The sequence below is a fragment of the Herpailurus yagouaroundi genome, unplaced genomic scaffold (assembly GCF_014898765.1).
Source record: "Herpailurus yagouaroundi ecotype Mexico unplaced genomic scaffold, PumYag 165, whole genome shotgun sequence".
Lineage (NCBI taxonomy): Eukaryota > Metazoa > Chordata > Mammalia > Carnivora > Felidae > Herpailurus > Herpailurus yagouaroundi.
Window position 1 is genome coordinate 18,822,765 of NW_024412406.1, and position 16,319 is coordinate 18,839,083.

Here is a 16,319-nt window from a genome sequence, read left to right on the forward strand (position 1 = left end):
AATGAGTCACCTGGACCTACCTAACTGTAAGGTCCCTGAGAAGTGCCTGGAGTGGGGGGAGCACCAGACACCATTGGACACTTGCAATGTCTACTTCTCTTTTTCCACCTGCCCTCTGAATGAATTGAATACGCTAGAATGGGCCATTTTTCTTTATCTCTCTATTCTCTTAATAGTTTCTACTTATCCTAGTATTTCCTGCAACATTTAGTACAGCGCTTTCTGTGTCTTAGATGCTGAATATTCATTGAATTCACCCCAACAGTAGTCAGTGGGTCATATTGGTGCCTCTGATATGCAAAGTAAGACTCACCTCATAGACATCACACACACAGTGAATTCCACTGTTGAATGTTAAATGGAGAAGGGTGTGTGGCAAGAGGGGTGGATAGAAGGAGAGGCATTTATTGGTGAGGGTATCTGTTCTGCTTTTTTGTTCAGTAAAAATAAAACATAAAGGAAAAAGAGGAACAAAGAGAAGACAATCAGAGGTGTAGAAAGCCATAATCTAGATATAAAAAGATCAGGATTCAAGTTCTAAGTGTATACTAGTCACTGGATACCCTTGAGAGAATAGCTTCAAGTCTTAGAGCTTCATGTAGCCTGTGGGCCAACATAAGATATTGATCTAGATGATCACTGAGTTTCCCTGCATCTGTACTTCCCTTGTGATTGTTTATTGATCTTTGTGAGCCTTGGTCAGGACTGTAGACTCTAGGTCTTTTTCTTCTTTTTGCTAGGTTTTCTTATTTATGTAGGGGGATGTATGTGAAATACTAACTTGTATGGAAGTAGAGGAATGGCTGAGTGAGCAGAGTTGACCTACTTAATGATAGCTTGTAGGTAGTCTGCCTCACTGTCCTTAGAGCTGGCAAGTCACTGGGTACATGGCTTCATGTATGTGGACACATTTGTTATTTTTACATTCAACTGTGGAAGCTTTCAGTGTTCCAGTTGAAGTTTTCAAAATACTAGAACATAGTTCAAGATGCACAGGTGTTTGATAGACATCATTTCCCCTGTTTTCCTATATCCTGACTGAAAAGACATCGAAAAATAATGAATAAAAATAAAGCCATGGGGCACCTGGGTGGCTCAATCAGTTCAGCCTCTGGCTCTTGATTTTGGCTCAGGTCATGATGTCCCATGAGCCCTGTGTCCGGCTCTGCACTGATCATGCAGAGCCTGCTAGGGATTTTCTCCCTCCCTCTCTCTCTGCCCCTGCCTCACTCATGCTCTCTCTCTCTCTCTCTCTTTCTTAAAATAAATAAATAAATAAACCAACCAACAAACAAAACCATGACAGTATTGAAAACCAAGGAAAGGGAACTGATAGCAGACCAGAACATTTGAGGAAATACTTTAAGATGAAAAATGGATGGGGTCAGATTGAGAAACAATATCAAGAAAAATCTGTTTATTGGAGGTAAGAGCTGTAGTCAACAAGAACATCCCAGGGAAGAGTGAAACTCAGAAGTAAGACCAGGAATGGAGTGTGAAGCATGGGGACATCATCAGGGTACTTTCTGCAAGAACTCATTTCTCAAACGGCTGAGCCTATGGGATTACCCTAAGTTTGTGACATTTACTGAGTATATGGTTAGTACAAGACTAACATACCATAAATACACTATGTAATCTATGTGAGAATAATCTAGAAGTGAGGAAAGGGGCTTGAGATGGAATCAGAGCAGATTTGAGGCAAATTCAGGACAGCTACACCAGACGCTAGGAAAAAAAAAAAGGCAGCTCTGCCTAAAAGTGAAATACTCTAAGGTTCTCTTAAAGTCCTCATTTGGGTGCCTGTGCAGACATCTCAGGGAAGCCGTTCTGGGCCATAGTCACCCACTTATGCTTCTGCAACTTGCCTTTCCATTCAGGGAAGGGGCCTGCTGGGAAAACCAACCTACACAGTTGTTGTGGTCTTTCTGAATAGTCTACCTAGATCTCGACACTGTAAATATGAATAGACAACAGAGGATCACTGTACTTTTAATTAAAATTACTGTTGTCAAATAGGGTCATGATGAATAATTAGAAAAGTCATGACTGAGGTGTAAAAGAAAACACTCCTGTGTTTCTCTTCTTTTATTTTATTTTATTTTATTTTATTTTATTTTATTTTATTTTATTTTAATTTTATTTAATTAATTAATTTTATTAATTTAACTTAATTTTAATTTAATTTAATTTATTTAATTTAATTTTATTAATTTTATTTAATTTTGTTTTGTTTTGTTTTGTTTTGTTTTGTTTTGTTTGTAGTCTCTATGCCAAACGTAGGGCTTAACCTCATGACCCAGAAATTAAGAGTACACACTCTACTGAGCTACCAGACAGCCATTTTCTATTCTCAACTATTACACTCACCCTCAGAACTCTCACAACATCTGTGACACCAGTTATGTGGGTTTTTCACACAGCAAGCAATTCTGTGACACTAAATGAGTGTCTTACAATTTATTTTGACACTGTCTACCTGGAGATGGCATTAGATCCCACAGGATAAGGGGTCACTCCCATAAGACTGCCACCCTCCTCCTGAGCCCCTCCTTGGGTTTGATCAATTTGCACAGAACTTCAGAAAAACAATTTACTTACTAGATTACAGGTTTATTACAAAAGATGTTCAAGGACACTAACAACCAGATGTTGAGATACATAGAGCAAGGTCTGTCAGGTTCTGAAGACAGAAGCTTTTGTCCCTGTGGAGTTTAGTCATCCTTCTAGAATGTGCATTTATTCTTGTTCACTATTACCTCTTTGAGTTCTGTCCTTTTGGGTTTTTATGGAGGCTTCATTACATAGGCATGATTGATGAACTCATTGGCCATTGGTGATTGATTCAACCTCTATCTCTTCTCCCCTCCCCAGAGGTGTTGTAAGGGGGTTTGAGGGGATGTGGGGTTGCAAGTTCCAACCATCTGATCTTGTTCTTCTGGCAACCAGACCCCATCCAGAGGGGTTTTCCAAAAGTCATCTCATTAACATAATCTTAGGTGTGGTTGAAAGCAGCTTGTTATGAGTGATAAGTGACACTTTTATCACTCTTAATCACTTAGGAAATTCCAATGATTTTAGGAGCTTTGTGCTGGGAACGGGGCTGGAGACTAAATATATTTTATATTACTGTTTAAAAAAAGAGAGAGAGAATAAATCCAAAATGGAATCACTTGTGCTAAGCCCATGTCACCAAATTGAGACTTAATACCTAAGATAATTGCAGACCATTTCAACTGAACTCAAGAAAAACATAAGTTTGCTGGTTAAAAGTGACATTGAATTCTGAGCAGGATAAATGAAAATACATTCATACATACATACATACATACATACATATTCTACCATTGACTCTAAGCTGTAAAATTTGAGAACACAGAAGGTACAGAAAACATTCTGAATGCTTCCAGAGAGGAAGGGAAAAAAAGAAAACCAACCAACCAAAAATCAGAACAACTCCAGTTTCCCTGAAAATGTGTGAGAATCAACGAAACACTGAGGATGTACATTCATTACAGAAATAAATGTTAAAAACCTTGACAGTGTGGGGCACCTGGGTGGCTCAGTCGGTTCAGTGTCGGACTCTGGATATCAGCTCTGGTTGTGATCCCAGGGTAATGAGGGGGAGCCCTGTGTTGGGCTCCAAGCAGAGCGTGAAGCCTGCTTGGGATTCTCTTGCTTTCTCTCTCTCTCTCTCTCTCTCTCTTTCTCCCTGCCCCTCCCCCGTTCATGTGCACGCTCTCTCACCCTCTCTAAAATAAAATTAAAAAAAAAAAAGAGAAAAAAGAACACCACTAAAAAATATGTTGAAAATGCAAAACTAAGTCTATAAAGGGAGCATACATGGAATGTAGTATCAGTCAGTATGAAATTCCTCATCTTTCGATCTAATATTGATCAGTTTAGAAATAGAATTCTGCATCTGTTCAGTGAAGAGGAAAGTGATTATCTCTGAGATGTGAAACCTGTGGGGTGGGAGGAAGGGGCACTTTTATTTACTTTTAGAGTTCTGTAAGATTTGATTTTTCTTAAAACCATCTGCAGATATTAGTGATTAAGAGTCATAGGCACACAGTCTCATTACACAGGGGCTCAGCCATTCTGCTCACAGAGTCCTGTTTTGTGACATTCCCCCATCCACCATTAGACTCTCTCCCAGACCTGCATGGTGAGTTTGGCTGCCACATCCTCCGGGACAAAGAGCTCTGAGTGCCATGAAGGCAGCCGGAAGAGCAGTGAGGAGGGGAAGGAGGGGGTCTAACTTGGTTTTGCTACAGCTTATCAGTGTAATTTGACTAGTGTCTTGGCCCTGCCCGTTTCAGTTTTTTTTTTTTTTTTCATTTGTAAAATGGGGAAATTGCATTAAATTAGTGAATTTCAGACTGTGTTTGCAGAGCTCTGGAATTGATGATGAAGTACTTGGCGGGGGCAACTCCTAAGAATGAAGGGGCTTGGGGAAGGTTCAGATTCCTCACTCCCAATTTCACCAAAGCAGTTGTGCTTTGAGCTTCTTTAAGCCATGATTTCCATATATAAGATGCCATTTAAGTGAAGGACACCTGTTAAAATGATATGAACTCCACAGGACTAGATATTCCCCAGGGCTTTTTTGAGCACTAAGATCCTATGATTCTGGAAAAGATAGTCATGCACAAAAAGAGCTATTGAATATTAATGAACCAATTTTTTTTTATTTTCTTTGCGAACAAATTCTACCAACAAAGAATAAATTGGCACAAATATACAATTTTAGACTTAGGAAGAGAACGTAGGGTGAAATACAATGTCAGATTTTGAGCCCAAGTCATTTTGTAAGAACCACTTTTCCTATCTGCAAAGTTTTTGTTTATCAGGCTTCCTGATATGCATACTACTGTACTCACTGGCAAATTTATGTTTTTTTCCCCACATTCGAGGAAAAGATATGTAATAGTTTAATTAAATCTCCCCCTACTTACTCTATCACGGCGCTTCTTAACCATACATTTTCCCTTTTCCTACTGTCTGTAAGATGATAGAAATGACAGAAAGGAGAGATACTGCTTGGGCTGTGCAAATGTGTGGCTATAAATTAATCTTAAATTAATCTGGAAAACATTAAATTAAACTAATATTTAATGAAGTTTAACTTTTGGGAAGTAAATTGTGATTTGTGCTAGTATTTCAATGCAGGTGGCTGTCCTGGCGTAGGGCCTGAGCAATTAGATGCCACACTTGCAGCTCAGTAGCAGAATGCTGTAGGTTAGGATTTCTGCTGGGTAGTTCTCATTTTTGAAGCCACAGAAGAAGCCTTTTTATTTTTCCTGTGACACTTACTAATGTTTGCCCTGCTTTCTTGCAAATTGCTTCTCTACCTAAACTTCATTCTTTCAGTCGTTGATTGATCAAGTATTTGCTCAGTGCCTACCCTGTGCTACCTGCTGGGAATACTGTGATGAACACCATGGGCAAAGAACTGCCCTGCAGAGTCTCCAGCCCAATGGAGAGTCAGGCTGGTAAATACTCCCTTGTATTGGGTTCCAGGAAGGCACAAAGATGGGGCTCCTACCTGGGTCTCGGAGGTCAAGTCCAAACCATGAGATGCCCATCTGCCTGCCTTGGAGGGGTCCACAGATGTACAGCACACTAGTCTGCCATAATTACTTGGTATTTATATTGGTCAAGATCAAAAGGGAGATGTATATTATCTAGTTCTCACTTCAGAAAGAGGGTAGTTGTTATGGTCATGCTGCCAAAGCAGGAGGGACCCTCCCCCCCGCCCCCCCCCCCCCCCCGAAATCTGTTTGGGATGTTGGACTGATGACACCACATACAATCCATGAGAGTCTGAAATGATTTGTTACTTACATGACTGAGGTGTAGTGGAGAGCAGGGGCCTCCTCTCAAGCAGACTGAAATGGCTGGTGAGTGAGGGCAGGGGCCTGGCTTGAGTTTTTATTGTTAGGGGTTGAGCCTGGGTGAAGGTTCCTGAGTGCTTGTGGTGGTCTGCATCTCCCACAGGCACCAAAGAAGGGGCTTTGTTATCAGCTTGTTCAAATATGGGCACAAGGGACAGAGGGAGATGGGAGAGGCTTAAAAGCTGTCCGCCAACAAAGATCAACACTGGAGTTTGATTTCTCAGTACAGTGGCCAGTCCACTTCCTCACCTGAAACAAAGCTTTTCTTTCCCTTGAATTCTGAAGTAAATCGCTAATGGGAGAATACTGTGGCCCCCACTTAGGAGCCTCAGGGGATACAGTCCAAGACCCTCCCAGTGGATGCCTGAAACTGTAGAAAGTACATATTGTTCTATGTTTTTTTTCCCATGCATTCATACTTTTAATTTTTAAGTTAGGCAGAGTAAGAGATCAATAGCAATAACTAATAATAAAACAGAACAATTATAACAATATGAGATAATAAAAGTTATTTGAATGTGGTCTCTCTCTTAAAATATTATATGGTGCTGTACTCAACCTTCTTCCTGTGATGATGTGAGATGATAAAATGCCTGCATGATGAGATGAAGTGAGGTAAATGATCTAGGTAGGCACTGTGACATCGTGTGAGGCTGTTGTGACTTTCTGTTATGTCAGGAAGACCATCTGCTTCCAGACTGCGGTTAACCGCGAGAGACTAAAACCTCAGAAAGCAAAACCATGGATAAGGAGGGACTACTGTATAGGCAGAGAAGCGACACATGACAACAGACAATGTTCTTCACCTCAGCATGATTTTCATAACAGATGCACGGATGGATTTCCCTTCTTGTAAAACTGCAGCTCAGGGAAAGCAAGTCTATGAGCGACTTAAATATAATTCACAGAGGTTGAAGGATAAAGTTAAGAGGAGGTAAGCTGCTGTGTAACCTTGAGATGATTTTTTGTTTGCCTGTTTATGTAACTTTTAACAGCAGGATTTTTAATAGGAGCTGGGTAGCAGATAACTTAAAAGTGACTCACTGACAATGCCTGGAGTATTTTGTGTTGTTGACTGAGGGTAAATTCTTACATTATTAATCACAAAGCATTAGTGATGTTTATAATAACATGCTGTGAAGATTGACTAGAACTACTCAGTCTTATTTAAAACAAATTATTGCAAATTAACTCTTTCTTTTTCTTTCTCTCTTTCTTTCTTTCTTTCTCTCTCTCTCTCTCTTGTAATTGTAGTAGGTAAAGATGTGAGGTATAGAAATTCTAGGTGGCAACAAATTTGTAGATATGGGATAGTTGCAGTTGACCCTTAAAACAATTTTTCCACCTCCCAGTATATAATGATGAAAATCCAGATTTGGACTGTTTTACTCCAAATATTCCTTAAAAACCTAATTCTGGTCAAATTTCTTTGGTCTTTTATCAATGCTCTGGACATGAACCTTCTTTGGAAACAAACCTACTGCAGTCCAGGTCCAGCTGGCACACAGCATGCTCTCTGTTCAGGAGAAAATGATGTGTAAATCAGGGAAGAATAAAGAATGGAAATATTTGGGGGAAAACATTGGACGTCTTTGAAAAGGTGGGCATATTCTCTTCCAAATTGTTCAATTAACCCTGAAAAATCAGAGAGATATTTGCATTTTGGAAAATGGAAACAAAACCACAAATTTGCAAGCAACTGATCCCATTGCCAAGGATTCCATTACTCCTAACTTTTGATTAGTGACATGGCATTTAAAGGGGCTTGTTTGGAAGCCTTATTGCTCTCCTTGTATCTTAGTCCATTTGGCTCTAACAAATTACCACAGGTTAGCTTTCTACTGTTTCAGTAGAAATTTAATGCTTACAGTTCTGGAGGCTGGAGAGTCCAAGATCAAGATTCTGGTCAATTCAGGTTCATAGACAGCATCTTCTGGCAGTGTTCTCGAACTCATGAACCAAACCATGAGATCATGCCCAGAGCCAAAATCAAGGGTCGGATGCTTAACCGATTGAGCCACCCACGCACCCCCATACTTTCTTCTTTTGAGATGAATAGGATGCTATACTTATGCATCTAAATAAGCCAGACATAAAATGTATGTCTTTTTTGTGAACTTCACTGCCTTTAGAATGTTGAGATTCAGGAGAGCACAGGCCTAAAAAGATGGAAAATAATCCTCCCAATTTCAGTTTAATGATACGCAGACTTTTTGAGCAGTTACCACATGCTAGACACTGTGCTAAATGTTATAAAATATGCAGAGAAGAACAAGGGCCCTCAAGAGGTTGACAAGCCAGTTAATGCGAGTGTGTGATTAGGTTAATGGCACAGGCTGAAACACCAAATTACAGGAGTACAAAGGAATGCCAAATAAGGGCATCTAGGCTGGTTTAAATAGAAGTGGACAAGAGTGGTGGATATGTAAAGAGTATTAGTAATAGTGGTCGAAGGCAATGTGGGAAAGTAGACAAGCCATCTAAGACCATTTAAAATTCATCAGACTCTCCCAAGGCCAGAAGAGGGACATTGGAAGAATTTTAAGGTCAAGGAGAAAGGCATATGACCTAAAGCCACCAGACAATATATTAAATTTGGAGTTTATGAAAGGCTTTGATTAGGATCTGTAATAATTACAGCTGATAAATAAAACTATGATCAACTTTGCCATCCATTCATAATTGTATAATAATGAGGTGGATGATTTTATAGCATTAATACTAATGTACCAACTATACTTGGGATGAGCTGACCTCAACCACGTGGGTATGGGAGAAAGAAAGGCAAGAAGTGAAACGGAGCGGAAAAGCCTTCCTGTATGCTATGTGCCCAGAGAGATATCTGGAAAGTTCTAAGGCAAGACTAAGCACTATTTGCCTATTCATTATGTGCCCACATACAGATGAATCTTTCTTGAAAACTATCACCTGAAATTAATGCTTCTCTAAATACTGTCAGAATAGGTAAATTGTAAGGATCCATCAAATCTGTCCTTCAGCTCTCCACAGATCCACTGTTCTGGGCCAGCAAAGAGAAGCCGAAGGCTCAGTTAATGAGCCAATTATACAGCTATTTTGAGCTTCTCGTAGTAAAGCACATACAAAGTATTCAGGGATATATCTGGGTCTATTGTGGGTTGACTGTGTCCTTCAAAACGATACTTTGAAATTCTAACCGTGGTACCTGGAAATGTGATCTTATTTGGAAATAGGGTCTTTCAGCTGAAATGCTGCAGTTAAGATGCAGTTAAGATGAGGTCATACTGGATTAGAATGGGCCCTAAATTCAATGACTGGTGTTCTTATAAGGGCAAAGAGAGTTGGAGACCTCTAGAGACACACAGGAAAGCAGGCCATGTGATTTCAGAGGCAGGGATTAGAATCAGGCATTTATAAGCCAGGGAAAGCCAAGAATTAATTGTCATTACCAGAAGCAGGAAGAGGCAAGAAAGATTCTTCTTACCAGAAGCAGCACGGCCCTGCTAGTACCTTGATTTTGTACGTCTAGCTCCCAAAACTGTGAAAGAATAAATTTCTGTTGGTTTTAGCTACTCAGTTTGTGGTAATTTGTTATGGCAGCCCTAGATGGTGAATACGGACGACTCACAGAGTCTAGCATAGAAGCCAATTGACTCCCACATCCTTGATGCTACATCTTTTTCTACCCATGACCCCTTGGGCAGAACTCTATCACCTGCCAGTTTCTATAAGAAATCCCATCACACTTAGCGCTTCATAATTTTTTGGTATGCTTTGATGAGCTTTTGAGAGGTCATTAGAAAGGGGTCGGTCACATTATGTGCCATAACCACATTCTACCGTGTTGACCTTCTCCCTCTTTTTTCTTCTTCTCACTTTCCTACCCTTTTCATTTCAGGAAAAAAAAATACAGAGGTGCCTGGGTGGCACAATCAGTTAAGCATCCAACTTCGGCTCAGTTCATGATCTCACAGTTCGTGGGTTTGAACCTGCATCGGGCTCTGTGCTGACAGCTCAGAGCCTGGAACCTGCTTCAGATTCTGTGTCTCCCTGCCTCTCTGTCCCTCCCCTGTTCCTTCTCTCTCTCTCTGTCTCTGTCTCTGTCTCTCTCTCTCTCAAGAAAAAGGAAAAATACATAAATTCTTTTTATTTTACACATAGCAGTTAATGGAATGTCTTTGGTATGTGAGTCTGTTCTTGCTTATCAAAGAATTTCTTTCTAATAAATACAGGCTCATCTCATGAGGAATTCTGGTGAATAACACTTTTCCATACCATTATAACTGCACCCCTTCCTCATTTAAGGTGGAATAAAATGGGCTCAAAGGGGTGAGGTGACTTGCTTGCTGGCCATGGTTCACTCATATGGTGGAGTTCCTCTGTCTTTGCTGACAACCCATTGGAGCAACCCATTCTTCTTCCATGTTCTTTCAACTTGAAGAGCTTCTAAGGCCAACTCAAGCCTCATCTTCTTTACTGGCCCTTTCTTGAGATATCTCCAGCCAGGTTTTACCTCCCTAGATTTACAGGGATCTCACTGTAGCCTTTGACCACACACTGTTACGTGTCTGAATAGCTTCATGTATTGCAATGGTATTTCCCAGTCTGGATTGTAGGTAATGTGTGTAGGGAACATGGCTTTTAAGTTGAAAAGGATCTAGCAGGGGATGAGGAAACTGAGTCTACAACTGATTGCTGTGTGACTATAGGGGAATCTTTTATCCTCTCTGTTTCTTGGATTCCTCATGTATTCGCAGGTACTTTAATCATTAGAAAGTATTATTTTGCTATGCCTCACCTAGTCCATTACTTGATGGACATGGTTGAGTTGACCTGATTAAATCTAATTAATTTTTAAACATGAGCAGTGCTCTGCAACATTGAAGTGTAGTTTCTACACATGTGCGCATGCATGGGATTTTTAAAAAGTCATGGTTTATATGCTGAAGTCTTTTTTTTTCCTACATTTATTTATTTTTGAGAAACAGAGAGAGACAGAGCACAAGTGGGGAGGGGTAGAGAGAGAGGGAGACACAGAATCTGAAGCAGGCTCCAGGCTCCGATCTGTCAACACAGAGCCCAGTGTGGGACTCGAACCCACGAACTGCAAGATGATGACCTGAGCCGAAGTCAAATGCTTAGCCGACTGAGCCACCCAGAAGCCCTGAATACTGAAGTCTTAAGTCCTGGTTGTCTTCTTTATCTTTGTCTTTACATTGTGAACATGCTGAAGGATCAAAACCCTTTATGGAAGAAATTTTTTGATAGAAAAAGTGGCTAAAGTGAAAGCTCAGAAATGGATGACAGGGAAATAAAGCTCTATCATGATCTCAGAACATGGGTACAAAGAAGAGAGACTGCAGGAGAGGAAAAAGGGGCTGTCCTGACAACAGACTCCTGGCGTGTACTCGACTGGATCCTGTGCTCTTAAACCAGAGCCAACCTGTCGTCATTCTCATCAAGAACATTGCGCAAAAACTGCGCTTACAATACAGAGTGGTCATTCAAGGCACACAGTAAGGGGTGACTCATCTGTACAGATTCAAGAACAATTATAAAACTGACCAAAAGCTGGTATTTTTATTGTCACCATTTGCCAGCAATTCTAAATGTCGGTGACAAAATACTCTCTGAAAAAAAACTTATGATCTGAGTTCTAACAATTGTTGAGATTACTATTGAATTTAAATAATAATTAAATTAGTATATTGCTATTACTTATCCTTTAATAAGCAGTATTCTACACGAAACTTAATTTAAAGAATTCTGGGGCGCCTGGGTGGCTCAGTCCGTTAAGCATCTGACTTCGGCTCAGGCAGGTCATGATCTCGGGGTTTATGAGTTCGAGCCCCGCATCGGGCTCTGTGCTGACAGCTTGGAGCCTGAAGCCTGCTTCAGATTCTGTGTCTCCTCCTCTCTCTGCCCCTCCCATGCTCATGCTCTGTCTCTGTCTTTCAATAATAAAGAAACATTAAAAAAAATTTTTTTAAAGAATTTCTGGTTATGTAGTTTACTGCAAAACATGTGGAGTCATCTATATATGTGTTCATCTCAGGCAAATGTTCCTTTGGTTCAGAGTTGTCCCAGCTTGCTGTGGGTATAGAAGGTATGTGGGTCCCCAGGGTTTGACATATTCCTGAGTTTAAACAGTAGATTAGAAATAAATAATAGTGAAGTGATTGTCAAGATATAGAAAAAAACTTGCGTTTCAATTCTATCATCTAAAACCAATTTGGTGTTTTTATTGGTATTTACAATTTAAAAGAGTAAAACTGAGTGCAAATGGCAAGCATAGGTTTTTGTTGATAAAGAAAAATTTAGCTTGCATGAAATATTTAACTGAATCCGAATATGCATTTTAAATTAAAATATTTTAAAATTAATTACTTTAAAGTTACTTAAAAAATCAAGAAAATAAAAAGTTATATAAGTGGCACTGTTTAATAATTCTTATATTGTACCTTTTACAGACATTATATTATTTATTTATTTTTTTTAGTTTATTATTTTTTTTTTGTAATCTCTACACCCAACGTGGAACTCAAACTCACAACCCTATGGTCAAGAGTCACATGCTCTTATGCCTGAGCCAGCCAGGCATCCCAGATATTTTAATTTCATTAAAATTTATAAATTACCTACTGAACAGTGATTTTCATAAAATATTATTATATGAAACTGTAGCCAATGGATCAAAGTTAAAACTGTTAGGAATATTTAAAAACCATTGAGGGGCACCTGGGTGGCTCAGTCAGTTAAGCATCTGACTTCTGCTCAGGTCATGATCTCATGGTTCATGAGTTCAAGCCCTGTGTCGGGCTCTGTGCTGACAGCTCAGAGCCTGGTGCCTGCTTCAGATTCTGTGTCTCCCTCTCTCTCTGCCCCTCTGCCACTCACACTCTGTCTCTCAAAAATAAATAAACATTAGAAATGTTTTTAAAACCATTGAATAAATAGTTGTGCTTTTTTCCTTTTTTTGTACTATATTTATTTTAATTAAAATTAAAATTTTTTTTCCTGGCAAAATTACGTTTATGTAGTACATTAAAATTTGTTTAATTGTCTTCAGTTCTTTTCTGGCTGTTATCTTTATTTGTTTCATGTTACAGTTACTATGAAAATATTTTGGGGGTAGGGTTTACAAAATGGCCCACTCTAGATGTCCAGTCACTCTTGGTGTGCCACGAGATGGTGAAACTGATCTCAAGGGCCAAGTTCACAGGCAAGTGGAGCAAGGTCTAAGTTCAGGAATCTACTCTGCCACCACCTAGCAGTGTATTTGCTGCTGAAGTTGCTTGATTTTCTTTCCTATAATAAAAGAAGGTTTGAGGACATGATTTCCAAGTTGCTTTCTGTCTCTGAAATTTTGTGATTCAGATTGATTATTGTACCCATTACATGTACATGAACACCTACAGTGTGGGGTGCTTTCCAACTCAATATTCATTTTACAAAATTTCTGCCATTGCTTTTTGGATTCACCTACTGTTTAGACAGCTGTAAAAGTGAGCCATATCAGTTGTTTCTTGGTCTTGGTATTCCATTCTAAATCTAATGTCATTTTCAGCATCAAAGTTATCTGCAAATGTCATTGTTTACTCAGACTTTTTTGGTAGATCTTTGAGTCTGGTGCCTTAGACCACTCAGCCATCCGGACACTGCTTGTAGATCTTTGAATGTATCAATTTGTCTACATTTTACCTGCCATGAGCTGCGTCTGAGCCACACTTCTGTTTCTGATAATTCTTATCAATACAGTTTCTTCAAAGTCTCATTGGCCCACCTCTTAAGCAGATAGGCCAGTTTTAGGCAGACTTTTGCAAGGCTTGTGGAGCTGCAGCTGGATGGTGCTTTGGTTGGCTGTACTGGATGTTGCTGATGCTTCGTGGGGGACAGCCAAGGAAAGCGCTCATAGCTCACACGTGTGTAACCTGGGAGTGCAAGGAGTTAATTTCTGTGGGGTCATCTTTGCAACAGGGAGCAGGAGCAAGTAAGTGCTTCCTCCTTTCCTCCCCTTGCAGGCAGTTCTGAAGTGCCTTTCACAGACCTCTCAGAAGGCTCCAGAGGATCTAGCAGAGTTGCTCGAAGCAAAGGCTGATGCATCCTGTGTTGGCTTTCTCTCCTTTGTCTCACCCCTCTGGATTTTCACAAGCCTTTGTCTCAGTCTCTGCCTGTGGTGGGAATTGAGGCCAATGCACCCTCAGGTGCAGTCTTGAGAGGAGGACCTAAGAAGGAGTCTAGTTGTGAGGGGGCAAGTTAGAGAGATACAGCTTGAGTGCTGGGAAGACCCAAGATTTGTTCCACGTTTCAGTGGACTGGTCCCTCCATTTGAGCTCTCTTAGATGCCTCACCACCTTTGACAAATAGAGTGAAAAGAGGGACTCGCCCCTTTCCTTCCTTTTGCAAAAACTAAATTAAAGATGACAGGAATGTCCTCTCTACATGAAGACTCCCATTAGGGATGTCTGTAGGTCAAGTGTTATAGTATTTATCATTACTCCATTTAGAGTCCACTTTCCCAAGTGACCATAAACTGGTGCTTACAAAAGAAAGCTGCTCTTGCCTTTTACCTGCAGGTATGGATCCTGGAGAGGCTTCAGGGCGTCCAGCCTGGCTGAACTTGCTTAGGTGCACCTAGCTTGCTCCTGTAGCTAACTCACGCCCTGTCTTTCTTTGAAATGCTCTATGTGGCATGTTGGAGCAAATGACTTTCTGAAGCCGAGCCTAAAAGTTTTCCAAGCTGCTTTGTTGTTTTCCTGACAGAAGAAAGAACTTACTGGGGCTATAATGAAAGGCAGACTGCGATCGCTGTCATGTCAAGAACGCTGCAGTCGGGAAAGTCGACATGATTTCATGGCTAATGATTCACTCGCTAATATCAGTGTGGGCTGCAGTGAGGATAACCAAGTTGAGCTGTCTTAGATCAAATGATTCAATTAGGCCAGCTGTCCCTATTTGTCATGGCTCAACTCGCTTTCAAATTACCTTTCCAAAGTGCATACGTGCCTTAGCATAGAAGTTAACAGCTCAACTGTTTTACAAAAAAGGGATACTTAGGCATGATTAGAAAAAGTCACCTTTTTTTTTTTTTTTTTTTTAAATCCACACAGACTTCTTCCCCTTCCCATACCCGTTTCCCATAAGAGATACAGTATGTATTTGCTTAGCTAACCCTGCAGCTATTGTCAGTGTGGTTTTGCTACTGAAACCTTCTGGGCATCTTATGGCAAGAAACTGTTAATTTTAAAAAGGAATGTCTAAGTTGCTGGAGGAAATAGTGCCAAGGTTAAGATGCCTTTTCCGACCAGCTTCCAATCCTTCCATTGGCAATCAAGCAAATTTAGGGTCAGAGAAGAGTTTGTGTTACATATCTGGATTTTTTCCAGAGCTGATGGAGAAATACAGGCATGAGAAGTAAATTGGCTTCAGGTCAGCAGGGGAATATTACAAAAATATGATGTAACTAACCGTTATTTAGAAGGTAAGAGAGGTCCCGAATTTTAGTCTTTGCTTGTGAGGTATGTGAACACTCCCACTGTCCTGGGGGAGAAACAGCCCGAATGAAAGGATGAGTCAGGGAACATTTGTCTTCTGCCTCCTGTGTGAGGGGGGCTGCACAGACACAGTGGGAAAATAGAACAAAAATCAGGAGCTTAATTTCTGCCCCATGGGGGCTTGCAACTAATGACTCTGAAATCTTGTAGTGTTTTGGGGATCGTGGCTATTGGAAAGATAAAGACAAATTGAAGTAAGTTTAGAGTGGAATAACAGATATAGCCAAAGAAACAGGGAGCTTAATCTAAAAGGGAAAAATATATTGGGCCATCTGGGTGGCTCAGTCAGTTAAGCATCCAATTCTTGATTTCGGCTCAGGTTATGATCTCAGGGTCATGAGATTGAGCCCCACATCAGACTGAGCGTGAAGCCTGCTTAAGATTCTTTCTCCCTGTCTCTCTCTGGCTCCCCCCTGCTCTCTTTCTCAAAAATAAATAAATAAATAAATAAACAAACAAACAAATAAACAAAAGGGAAAAATATTAAAAAGTAAAAAAAAAAATCCTTCTTTCCAATGTAATAACAAAGGGTGGAATCTTAAGTGCTTAAAAACCTATCATGAAAAGGGTCAAACTGCTGTGTAAAGGGGTGACTGAGAAAAAATGAGATAAATGCCATAAGACTCTTGAAATTTCTCCGTCTTGAAATGTTCTCAAAAGGGCAGTGAGGAATGTAACTGTGAGGACATTCCTGGTAGGTTTGTTTTAATGGATTCACCATTCCTTCTTCTTTCCATTACATTTGAAATCAGATTTATCTTATACACAATTCAGGACACCAATAGAAAGAATGTAGTCCCCTACTGTGAGGCCATTGTAAACTGTTGCCCCAGGCTCTTGCTTTCCATTTATTCTTGTTTTAAGGACCATTTCAGCTATGCTTCAACCC

General features: G+C 40.2%; 2 long non-coding RNA genes across 2 annotated transcripts in view; one reads left to right on the forward strand and one right to left on the reverse strand.

Moving 5' to 3' along the window:
• The window catches only part of LOC121038189 (uncharacterized), a 37,632-nt gene extending 31,898 nt beyond the window's left edge, over nt 1–5,734 (reverse strand). The window contains exon 1 of the long non-coding RNA XR_005794212.1: nt 5,549–5,734. This is a non-coding gene — a long non-coding RNA (uncharacterized LOC121038189). The remainder of the gene's footprint in view (nt 1–5,548) is intronic.
• Nucleotides 5,735–6,558: 824 nt separating this feature from the next.
• Nucleotides 6,559–16,319, forward strand: part of LOC121038190 (uncharacterized) — a 45,389-nt gene continuing 35,628 nt past the window's right edge. The window contains exon 1 of the long non-coding RNA XR_005794213.1: nt 6,559–6,831. This is a non-coding gene — a long non-coding RNA (uncharacterized LOC121038190). The remainder of the gene's footprint in view (nt 6,832–16,319) is intronic.